We start from the raw sequence: 13,660 nt of genomic DNA on the forward strand, positions 1-13,660 counted from the left end.
CTATCCTTTCTATTTTTTACCAGATGCAATCCTAACCACACATATATTTTAGCCTATACTATGTTTCTATAAATAAAATGTTTACAAAGAGGAAAACGAAAACTTTTATGAACAGACGTGTTGAACCATTTAAACTGTACAGAGCACGTACTTTGAATTCTCCCATGAGAAATTTTCAGGCTTTCTTAGTTTCTTGTTGTAAATTCCTAAATTTTTACATTCGCCCACAACATCATGGGTGTCCCTGGCAACACCTTACATCAAATAAACAATCATGACTTAAATGTCAACTAATATTCATGAAATAAGCTAGTTCGTCAATGTCTACTTTGTAATCTTGCACCCACTTTGGACCCGAAATGACGTCACTTGTGTTACTCAATTCATTCCTCCAGTTACCTCGTGGAAAATATATGTCACGTGACCTTGCTCCTTTCTCCATTACTGGGGCAACCAAAATCTCATCTCGTCTTCTATCGTCCACGTGACCTGATCATTCGGATCCATCCACCAAAGCGGCCGTATGATTGGTTCGCCAGTACCGTCGATTCTCGCGCAAATTTGACGAGAACAGACGAGAAGTTTTCCCGCATTTCTGTGAACGTTCGAGCTATATCGACAATGGTATCGTTAAATTGCCAAGGCGTTATAGAATACTGCATTCCAGGTAAAAATACATTAAGCTGCAACCATCGAACATACAATTCTGGATCCGGTTGGCCGTTGTACGCGTTCCCACCAATCATATCCGGAAGTACAAATGGATACCCAAGAAGCCCGTACGTCAACACACAAGGAATAATGGACTTGTACGCATTGTCATGACCCCAGTTTGAACCTTTATCCATCATGCGTACAAAGATCGGGTATTTCTGAGTCTTGTACCCAACTCGAACCTCTTGGTGAAAAGTTTGGTCCGCCTCGGCTGCAAGTTGAACCCATTTCATCGGGTACGCCTCAGCGGGGTTCAACGTAACGTTAGCTTGGCTATAAGTGTGAGGAGCCCATGACGTCTCCCCAGCGTCGAACTTAAAGGAACTAATGTTGTACGTCGCTTTTATGTAGTTTAATTTTGAAAGAAACCAGTCTACTGCGGACCTATTTGAAACGTCCAAAATTCCCGCCAAAGGACCGTCCCACCACGGTATAATCATGGGAGCGGGACTATCTAATTGCCGTACCAACATACGGTTCAATGCAGCCACTTGGAATGCCATGGAATCCGCGTTGAAAAACGGATGAACCCAGAGGGTTACCCTAAATCCTAGGCCATTCAAGTCTTTGATCATTTGCCGAGCGTCTGGGAATTTTACCGTATCTCAATCCGGGCATATGAGAAGTTGTTTGCAATGATATCGTTTGCGAATTCTATGACAGTGGATTGATTTATGTCTTTCTTATACTGCGCCCATGTTGACCATATGGGCCGTTTAAAAAGCATTTCGTCTGGGGTCCCCGTCGGTTTATCGATAAAAAGTTCAGTCATCTTCAGATGGACGTCTTTCACGTTCGCCGCTTGGCATAGTTTGTATTTCAACACCGGAGGCACGTTTTTGACGTTAACGTACGGATACGTTTCGTATTTTGCCGTGAAACACATTCGACCTTGATCCGGATCATTTAAGCTAAAGTAGAGCGGAACGTCATGGTCAATTAGCATACCGACGCCTGCTGTTGAAAAGAAATAACGTTCGACTACGCCGCCAATTTCGCCAACGTAAGAATCATTGACCTGATAAGCCCTCAGCGAACGTGTGTTCTTTTGGAACGGCCAATATTGATGCTTGTCGGCGTACCCACCATACCATTGATCAACGCTGACGTTAACGCAGTCCGTCAAAACTTGGTTCACGCAAACGTAACGCTTCTCATGATATTTCGTAACAGTCCAGCGTGGATCAAAGGCGCTGATCGATGCTATGGCTTTTGTAATTGATACGCAATCGAGCTTCATTTTCCCATTCGAGACAAGCGTTGACGTCACTAGCAGACGAACTATTGCACCGACGAGGCACCGCAGAAAATCTACCTTTACCTAAGTCTATTAACAATTTGACATCACTTCCGTTAACTATCTTCAACTCCAGCTCACTAGATAACATGAGATTCCTTACACAAACCGGAAAAAGCCGACGTGTGCTGTCCCGGGTTGCCTCCACCGCCTGCGCCGGCGCCCACCTGCCATACGACGAGGCCTACAACGCCCGCGAGGAGAATAAGGCAGCTCATTACAACCAGCAGAGATCGAGTCTGCTGGGAGCGGGCAGGGGCTGCGGTAACGGTCCGCGTTTCATACACCAAATTCTGAAACGAGTTTGAATGTGTAAAAAGAAAACTGAAAACTCCTAAAATAAAAGTTGCAAACTGCAATTTTTAACTTGCAACAAAATCAGCAATTATTTGCTTGTGGTATTTTGGTACGACATTTTACGTACTGAATTTATTTGCTGACCATAAATAGATTACTTCTGACGAGAGCAATTTATACCCCCTTGTGTTATTTTGTGCATTGCAATAACAATTTATTAGTAGTTATTGGAATTTTAAAAATAACACACAAATGAACCTGGAAAAATAAACACAAAAAAACAACAATAATAAATAAGAAACGCAATATAAACATACTGTTTCCGAAGACATATCTCAAAACCCTTTAAAACGTTCCGTAATCTGTCATTTTCAGATCGTGACTAAATAGCTCGTTTATCTGCAAGATAACTAGGTAAATAAAGTAATACCGCAAATACGAATGCATAGTTATAAACAAACGTACACACTAAAATTTATCCATCGTAATGTTTGAAGTCTGATGTTATTTATTTCCAAAATAATATATATATATATATATATAAACATCCATAAGTGAGATACAGTCCGATTATTATTATATATATACGGGGGGGGGGGGGGGGGTAGCTAGGCCTAAAAACTTGTACGTTCTACGTGAGTTCGGGGATACCCACCACAAATATTTCTTTCTAAATTAGACGCAAATTAGTGCAGTTTGGGAGCATTCCAATAGAAAAAAAAACAAAAGGCACTATAACATCAATTGTATATGCACATTACACCAACTTAAATATATATGCAATTATTACAATAAAATCAAGCAATAAATACACCAAGCACATAGTTTAAATAAGTTTAAATAAACACAAGACTTGCTTTTGTAATAATAACGTTATATACAACTTTTGAGTTGTTATTAGTTTTTATTGCATTTGGGGGTCATAATTTTTGTCTTTTTTAAAAAAAAGTTGTAAGCCCAGGCCTACAAGGCCTATATCTAGCTACGGCACCGATTATATACATAATATATAATTACATGTGTGTTTCACATCCCATTGCAACTTTAATCCCGCCCCTGGGCCCCGCCTCCAGGTACGAGCAAGGAATTGACGTTTGAGGGAGTGTAGCTTAGGGGAGCAACCTTTTGACATGCGCCCGCTCTGCGATAAATGCATTACAATAAGTAAGCAGTTTACGACCTAAACATAGTTACGGTCTCCAAGGGACTTACTCATGTTTTGGCACCAGGTCATACATCTGAAACACTCATATTATATCTATTTTACACTTTGATACCAAAATTGCAGAAAAAAATACACTTAAAGTGTAAACAGATGTTCTAGTATCAGTGGGTGCGAGCCCACGCCGGTACAGTCAAGGAAAAATAGAAAACTGACAACAAAACCTCACGCCCACAATGACTCCTTATCAACTTTATGGATAACTCGTTGTAAGTAACTCTTTATGGATAATTTAACCTTTAAGCTTTTTGTTGAATCGCGTTACTAACCCTATTCAAAATCGTTGACTTATATTTGAGCTTATATCGACATACAAAATAATGCATTTTACATGCGTAAGTCCCTAGGCCATTAAGCCTTACAATCTTAATTAAAACGCGGGAGTGGAGACAGGAAGGCAGGTTTGTCTACACGGTTTGTCAAAACTCTTTGCTTGGTGGATTTCTGAGTAACGCCTGCAGTAACTGTTACACTTTCAGCAACAGAAGTGGTATAGACTATGGCGTATGGCCGTTGATCATATTTGGATGACGTACAGCGTTCACGCATGAAGAGCGTCTGTGCCAAGGTACTTATTACGCCATCTATTTTTATGTTTTTATTAGTTTTCATCTCAGCATATAATTCTGTTATTTAGTCTCAGGTTTGAGTACCCAATGAGCTATACTCTTTAAATGTCACTATAGGTCGTTTGGAAACAAAACACGCGCACGCACGCGCACGCACACACACACACACACACACACACACACACACACACTGTCAGTAAATAAGTTCTAAAAATAAGTGTTTTCAGATGAATTTCCAGGAAAAAACGGAGCCAAAACATGAGCAAATCTCTTTAACGTCAACTTCGTTTTTGGCGGGAACTTCGTCCTTATCGCAAATCATCGCTTGGATTTTGCCTAGTCATTCTAAAATGCCGTCCAGGCTTTTTTTTTAATGATGGTTAGCCTGGACGTCATTCATAACAAAATTCAAAAACATGTAAAAACTGTCTATGAAATGAAATGTTCTTCATTTGTATTCTGTTGGCTTAAGACTGCCAATAAATACCTTAATTCTTATCAATAACCATATCCATTTTGCAAATTCACAAGCTATTTCTTCAAAAAAGTAATTTAAATACCATGATTTCAGTTGACAGGAGTTTTTCTTACTGCCAAAAAGAAAAAAAGGTTACACACAACTAAACTTTAAGGTTTTAATCTGAAGTAGTATTTTTAGTATGGATTATCTTCCCCTAACACTATCATTATCAGTTACCACACTTTTGTACTTAATGAATTTGAAAAACATTTATCGTCACATACAGGATTCAAGATTTATTTACAAACTATTCTATGGGCAATGTGGACAATGCATACTATTATACACATGTATTTAAAATAAGACTAAATATTAAAAAAAAAACATGTATATCAACAGCATTGTTACACAAAGTGAATCAAAATGTTTTATTGTGTAACCTATTAATCAAAATTCGACCTCAACATGACAATCCAAGTTTACAATAATCAGAGATTTTGCTGAATTATCAATTTATTATGTGTGTGTATATATATATATATATATATATATATATATATATATATATATATATATATATATATATATATATATATATATATAGTTTCGCCAGAACAGATGTTTCATGATGATATTTATATTAACAAATACCTTATTCCTCACATCAGAAAACCTATACAAAACTCAACTAAAGGTAATCTCAGGAAATTACTATTTTTAAAGGAATTGATAGAAAAACAGTAATTACAGAACATTGTTGTTTGCTTTTTTTCCGACTAGAGTGTGTTTTATCGTCAAGCTTAAAGCTTATAGGAAAACAACTAGAGTTAGAATTGTTGTGTGTTTTTTTAAAGAACTATATTGGTAAACAGAAGTAACACTTATGAGTTTAAGGGGTTAAAACTATGACAAAGCCGGGACTCTGTGTGAGAATTGGCCTTCATGCTCTTATAGAATATGCCTCGGGTTGTTATGGGACACTTGTGCAATCTTCGCCGACTTTACATTTAAGATGTCATCTTATAGAAGGTCATATGCCCAGTTTGTGACATGAACGCGTCCAGCGGTTCAAAGAGACGCTATAAAATTTAACAAAGCTTATAAAGGCAAACCGGTAATTTTACCCAGTATTCTAATTTCTGTCATACAAAGTAAAAGCACACATATAGTATTTATAATGTATGGTCGTTTTTAGACGGGAGGCTAGGTGCGTGTGGGAAAGGGGAAAGAAATGTAGAAATGTTTTTATGTCAAAAGATGGCAATCAAAACCCTCCAAATAATTGCAGAATTTCAAACCGTCATGGCAGGTTTTTGTCAACATACATACAAATGGTCGTTCACTGGGGAACACCAGAAAACTTACTCGCCTACTGGTAGGAAAAGGTAGGGAGGAGAGAGCTCGTACAATCACCAGTTGGTACCTGAGGTTGCTCTTACCACAAGTTTGTGACAAGTAGTACTTGAAAAAGTTTTTTTGTTGTGTGTCAGAATCTGGATGCTTTAAAGAAACCAAACAAAGGATATTAAGCATACAAAAGTTCAAAGACATCCAATTGAGCGCAAATGAGGGGTAAATTACAAGAATTAGAAAATAATGATATGAACTGAAAACAATGCCATGCATGCAAATGAAAATTCTTCCCATACTTGCATGATAACATTCCACAAACTGAATGATATTGCTATTTGATTCATTTTGCAAAAACTAAATGTCCTTTATTCCAATATACTAACAAAAGTAATAAATGTTTGTAAACACTTCATTCTTAATTTATTTTGAATAATTTTCAGGTTTACAAAAGTTGCCTTAACAAAACTACTGCCAATGACACTACAGCTCGTACTAAAGTAACTAGTAGTCATGTGTAACCTTAAGCAGAGAAAAGAAAATGCATTTGGATATTCTCGGCTACATTCGTTAACAAAAACAATGGTGTTTGGTGAATTTTGATGGTGTTTGAAAATGTATGTTGTTTTAACAATTCGGAACGTGATTATTTTATAATATATAGTGCAATTGATGTAAAAAGGATTACTTTTAACAGGTACAGTGTTCTTTTTTTGTTTAAATAGACTAAATTGGAAAATTCTTAATAAATGTGCGACCAAATTCTGATCGGCATTTTGAACATGTTTACGAATTTTGTTATGAATGACGTCCCACTAGGATTTTGCCTACCCCCTCCCTCCCCCATTAATGAAATTTAATACAAATACAATATAGCTCGTTTACCTTTTATGTCAATATCGGAAAAAAAGTAATACAATACGCCCAAAATGCACTAGTTCGGACTTGAGCTGTTATAAATTTATTCCAGAAAGAGCCCCCGCTCCCTCCCCCTTGCTAAATTTTAATCTAAATAAATTTCCGTTCAAAGAGCGGGGCACATGTTAAAAGATTGCGTCCCTGTTAGAGAGTTACTTCACTGTTTAAGATCTTTCACAGATTAGAAAACCGGCCCTCCACATAAACGGTCTCCTTTTAGATATTGTCCCTCAACCTTATATCATTACAATGAATAACCGTTGACTATACTCATAAAACGTACATTGAGTCTGACCCCACCCCCACCCGACCCACCACCCCCTTTCGGTACGCAATATTCGATATTTTAAAAAGTATTCAGTAAGCATATGGGTTGTACGCAATAGTCAGAACTAACAAAATAAACATTTTTTTTGGTACGCAGTCTTAAAATTGACAGTGATTTTGGTACGAAAGGCGGTGGGGTGGTACGCACAAAGGACAGTATTTTGAATGGTAGGTAGTTCGCTGAAATAGCAAATGGACAGTATTTTAGCACGCAAAGTTGTGATATGCAGTACGCAGAACATTAAAATGGACAGTGTTTTGGTACGCAATGGTGTATAGTTACACCACATTTATTTAAGTATTTGGGATACATATGATTAAACAAAATACGATATTTTTTCTCAAGATTTATTCAAAAACATATTACAAAGAAATGAATTGTCATTATCACTCGCATCCTCTATCTTAATGGTAGGCACGGGAACGAAGGGCAGGAAAACTCGAGGTGGTGGTTGGTGAACGGGTGGGAAGGTGAAGTAGAGTGGTGGAGGGGCTGAATGGACGGGCGGCGGGAAGGGGATCGGCAGCAAGGGGGCGGGGAAGATGACTGCGGGAGGCGTGTCTGGCTGTGCCGGCTTCCTGAAATTTCAATATGAACAATACAACTGTCTGAAGAGAACGACATTAAGAAAAGAGAACGCACATCTACACTTACATGCAAATATGCATATTTTAGAATGAAACACGCCATTTTAGTATTAAAGCGGTATTCAAAAGGAACCTAATGAGTTTTTGGTGATGGTACACATTACGCAGACACTAAAAATATTGGCAGTGTGCGTAACGCAGACTTAAGATTTAAAAACTATTCGCTACGTTTTTGGGTAAAAAAATAGTCTTGAGTAATCGGCACGCTGGGGGAGGGAAGGGTGCATCCGCATGTATATGAAAGATCTAAAAGGACGATAACAACTATTGGTTTGTTGATAATATTTCTTAAAACAAACTCACGATGATGGCGTTCGAAATGGATATTATCATTTTCGAAGTCCATTACAGACAAACCCCGTTGGCTCGAACTCCCAGGGACCGGTGCAATACCTCTAGCCTCGAGCCAAGCGGGGATTAAAAATTGGTCCTTTACATCCAGACCGGGCCAACAAGGAAATCGAGCCAAGCCAGTTCGAGCCAACGGGGTTTGGCTGTATTTAAATTACCTGTTTGGAATATCTCGTTCTCTTTGAAGTTCGGCGATGATATTTACTTTCAGCTTTTCTGTCTTGCTCCAAAAATCCTCAATATCTGAATGGCGCCGTCTTGTCGGAACCTTTAAATGTATAAATGAGTTTTGAAGCTTGATAGTTTTAAATTAATTTAATTTATAACGAATGTGAAACAAGCTATCATATCATTATATAAACCACTCTTGTTGGCACGATGTTACACGAGAGTGTGGTTTTATGCCTTTGGGAAAGCTGAGAACCCGGCACTCGGAACTGCTCGGCCATTTTCCATCGAAAACAACCTCGGGTGTATGCCGGTACATCAGAAGTATTTATTTTTTCATAAATAGTTCCAATCAATGGCAGTGTTTTAATATCTAAGATTTCTGACATTGAAGATCGTCCATATACATCCGAGGTTGTTTTCGATGGAAAATGACCATGGTCGTCCGACTGAAGAACCCGGAGGAAACCTACTTGTCCAGCTTGGTAAACACCAAAACAAACTCTCATGAGACAAGGGCTGGTTTCGAACCCGGGACGCCTTGCTAAATAGCGAGAGTGAGGTTTCCCCCACCTCAGATAAGTAGATCCAATAATTTAACCATGCTAGATAGGTTCATTCCGACCCGAGCGTAGGGTGTTTTGCAGAAACGAGGTTTACCGAGTTTCCGCAAAACACCCTGCGCGAGGGTCGGGATGAACCTATCTTACACGAGCGGCTATGGTAGATGTTTTTTCTCCCACCTCAGTTAAACAAAATAAAGTAAAAATGTATTTTTTGCTGGAACTCTTTTGTGCTTAGTGAAAATAATTGCATATGGATATGCGATAGCACGTGGTTGCCATAGATATGCGCGCAGTGATTCAGTTAATGTTAATAGTCAAATCGGTCTTGTTATATAGTTCTAAAGAAAATGAAGCATTATTTCTTGAATGGTGCGTGAAAACTGTTTTATGGTGACATTTGAAGCGAGAAATAATTAATTAGCGTTCTAAATATTACCATAAGGCAAGATTTCCTTGACGCTACAGTCTTCAACAAGGGGGTAATTACAATGTGGTAACCATTAAAAAGGAGTTCCATACGGGCATTTTATCTTCGCCCGTGGGTAAGATAAGAATATCTTACACTCTCGGCCATGGAAGATACTTATATTCCTCTGTGCCGACCGGATAACTTAATTCAGATATCAAATGAAACGACCTGAAAATATTCGCTTTTTATTTCTTGATATAGACATTATTTATATAAAAGTCTGAATGAAAAAGGTGTATTTCAAATGGTTTGTCTGAATGCATTTTACATACCCAGTAAAGGGGCTCTTTCCCATACTTCGAAGCGCTGAGATTAATCCCAAATGCTGAAAAAACGAATACAAATGACCTTTTAAATGAGAAAAAAGGATCTTAGTGGATTGCTGCCTCATTATCGCCCAAAAAAGTGTTAGTTACTAAATATATTTATATGGTGGTGCACTGAAAAAAAAAATCACATTAAAAAAGAAGAATACGTTTGTACACTTCCACAGAGCGGTTTTCTCGACTTATATCTACTTATATCATATATAGAGCGGTTTTCTCGACTTATATCTACTTATATTATATATAGAACGGTCTTCTCGACTTATATCTTCTTATATTATATATAGAACGGTCTTCTCGACTTATATCTACTTATATCATATATAGAGCGGTCTTCTCGACTTATATCTACTTATATCATATATAGAACGGTCTTCTCGACTTATATCTACTTATATTATATAGAGAGCGGTCTTCTCGACTTATATCTACTTATATTATATAGAGAGCGGTCTTCTCGACTTATATCTACTTATATTATATAGAGAGCGGTTTCTTGACTTATATCTACTTTTATTATATCCTGGAGTATGATTATGGTTTGTTATTGGTCCCAGATTCTATGTATGACGAAACATTGTTGTTAATACTACTGTAAAACATGAATATCATTATTATGCGGCATCTAAATAATATATAGATTTCTATTATCAAACGTATGCATATATAGTGAAAAAAACGTGATTATTAATATATTTTATAACAATGCAGGTAATTTCTAGATAGATTCAGTTTGTCAATGGCAACATAACCTGGTTGTTATTCAACCTGTCCATAGAAATGGTATGATTCCGCATTATCAATCTATCTTAGCCGTACTGTAGTGCACACACTGACCGGGTGCGTTGTTATGCACACCGCTATGACCACGCCCCTTCCCAAAAAACAATAAATAAAAATAAATACATATTCCAAGACGTATGTGATGGGGAAACTGTAAATAGTAATAACTAACAATAATTTTTTTTTATACTATTATTCTATAACCTACAAAGATTATATGATAATATAAAAGTCATTTTTAATACGCCTTGGAATATTTATTTAATTTTATTTATTTTCATTTGGGTTTTTTTTTTTGGGGGGGGGGAGTAGGGAGTGAAGGGGCGTGGTCATAGGTGTGTTAAATATCAATACACCCTGCTCCTGTGGTAGTTCATACATAGGGATGTTATATTTAACGTTTAATAACATAAACCAACACTTACATGGACGTGGCGGCTTGGTATGGAAGGCAGTACGTTTGTATCCTTCTTTGATAGAATACGTCTGTCTTTTAAAGACATATTTCTTTATTTTATCAACAATATCCATTCTGGCGTGTGTCGTTAAGCTAGATTAGCTTTGATTTAACAACGTTGTTATGTGACGTCATAAACGTCACGTCATGTGAATAGGAGAACGTCAACAAAGGGAGGTAATTGTGATTCGATATTGGAATCAATGTAGACAAGTTTATTGATTCCAATTTAATAGCAGCCAGGCGCGTAGCTGCCTATACACGAGCACGAGGCTGAATCAACATTGTTCTGACAATAATAATAATAATAATAACAATAATAATAATAATAATAATAATTAGCCAAAGTTGCAGTATACATGCGTACTTGACTCCATGATCCTAATACTGTCCATTTTCCAGTACTAAATAAGGCACCTCCGAATGCCCCCTAGCATTATGACTAGTATTCTTTATTAGACTGGACGTAATGTTATATACCCTATTACATGTACAAGTTGTAATATACAACTTATCAAAGTAATTCCGAAGAATGAATTTGCATATATTTTGGATCATTCAGAACGAGGCGGCCATTTTGCATCGAAAACAACATCGGATATACGGTTTACAATGACAGAAATCTTTTAACTACACTGCAAGTAAATCGCGTAGTAATTTCAATTGAGCATTTAAAAAGGGCTTTACTCTTGAAAATCTTAATTAATTATGCAATAAATCACTTCACTGACATTTAATTTAAAAATAGATATACAAAACACTTTAAAACGCTACAAAAAATAAAATAAATAAATACTGTTATTATTTTCTTTACGAACTAATTCTACTGATGTACCGGCATACAGCCGAGGTTGTTTTGTTTTGGAAATGGCCGAGGAGTTCCGAATGAAATTTGATCAACATCAGGACCCAGACGTTATCATTTCACATATGATATGAATACGCTGGGGTGCCGAAGATGAGATTTGATATACCAGCTGGTTCACCAATCCTATTTCACATGTAGCGACCCATTTCGGATCATTAGATAATAAATGTTCATCATGTCTCAAAACTATTCTTCTCATTGATATTGTTAATAATAACCTTGACGTTTATGGAGAGTAACATTTCGTATACATAATTAAACTAAAAACAATACATCCAACCTGTCTCAATAATATATGTCTATATGGTATTAATACAGTCACATATCTATGTTTTCACTACACAATGTCTAGTGGTCTATTGTATCATTTATGATCGATGTTCATATTTATGTATTTGTCTGTATCATACTTATGTTTCCATCAACGTCATTTATTTTGCCACTAACCGACGTGCCTTTGTTGAACATTTTTTGACGTTGACGTCACTTCCTGTCTATGTTTTTCATCTACCGACGAAGGGGTCACGCCAGACGATAAATATATAAGTTTTCAAAAACATAATGCACCAGTCAATTGTTACCACGCCCCCACCCCCGGGGTATACCGGGGATAGCCGGTGAAATGGGCCGTGTTTTTACCACCCAGGTGGCCCCGCAGAGCCGGGTGTATGCGAAGGTTTTGTCTTCCCGCTAAATTTAGGGGGAATGGGCCTAACCTGGATTGGGTGCGGGGGCATTTGGCGGGGGTTTCACGAGTTCTTGCCCGGGCTTGGCTGGGCGGAAAGTCAAAGTCCCCGCTATTCCCCGGACCTGGGGCGCCGTGGTTACAATTGACTGGAGCATAACTTGTTTGTGTGATTCTCTTCATATAATCTTGCACAGAAATATATATATATCAACTCGTGTGAATATGTACAAATGAAGGTCAATGCAAACAACATTTATGGGCAAAGATTGGCGTATTTCATACACATCTACATCTACATGGCAACACGTTTATGTGCGTTTGACTCTGGTCAAGAATATCTCAACGTTTGCGATAATGTTATTATCTAAATACTATGATATCACCATAATTTGACATGTTAATTTAGCACTAATTAATGTGACGTCAGAGTCACGCTTTTACGTCATTTCCGGAGGAAAATGAATCCGTATTTTAGAATAAAGTAGCATTGGTCGTTGGATTATAAGTCGTATTTCGGAAATACGCAAGTTTGTTAATTTCTACGGTGTAATTGTACCAAACTAAAGGTCCGGTATAGATAGTTCCATTCCCAGTTCCAACTTCAGTCCACTCCCCACTGGGAAAGAAAATATCCCTTTTCCGGGCACCTTGGGTCATTATGGGAGCAACAAGCCATTTGTCGCCGACCAAAAACTCGTCTTCACAGGTCAAGGCCGTTTCGTTATTAGGGTCAATCCACCAAAGAGGTCGAATAATGGGTGCACCGGTTTGAACCGATTCTTCGGCGAATGCTATGATGTCGTCTGCAACTTCAGAGTGGAGTTCTATGAAACTCCTGACAATATCAACCACGCTGTGTCCTTCGTATGTATCGTTTTGCAAATCCCACGGTCCAATTGACATCTGAACAACGGGTAGAAAAGTATTCAACTGAGTCCATCGAATAAAGAGTTCCGTATCGGGAAAAGACCCTTCGTATGCATTCCCGCCAACCATGTCCGCCATTACATACGGGTAACCGAGAAATCCAATCGTCAGAGCGCTTGGAATAATAGACTGGAAAGCGTTTTTGTGACTCCAGTTTGATCTTTTGTCTATTTGCCGGAAGAAAATAGGATACTGCTGTGACCGGTACCCACTGCGTACCTCTTGACGGTTTTGATGGTCAGATTGCGCCGCCAT

The 13,660-nt window shown here is 37.8% G+C and overlaps 1 pseudogene; it reads right to left on the reverse strand.

Annotated features, from left to right (window-relative positions):
* Window positions 1-286: 286 nt before the first annotated feature.
* LOC128246102 (myogenesis-regulating glycosidase-like) lies at window positions 287-13,660 on the reverse strand (annotated as a pseudogene).

The sequence above is a fragment of the Mya arenaria genome, chromosome 9 (genome assembly GCF_026914265.1).
Source record: "Mya arenaria isolate MELC-2E11 chromosome 9, ASM2691426v1".
NCBI lineage: Eukaryota > Metazoa > Mollusca > Bivalvia > Myida > Myidae > Mya > Mya arenaria.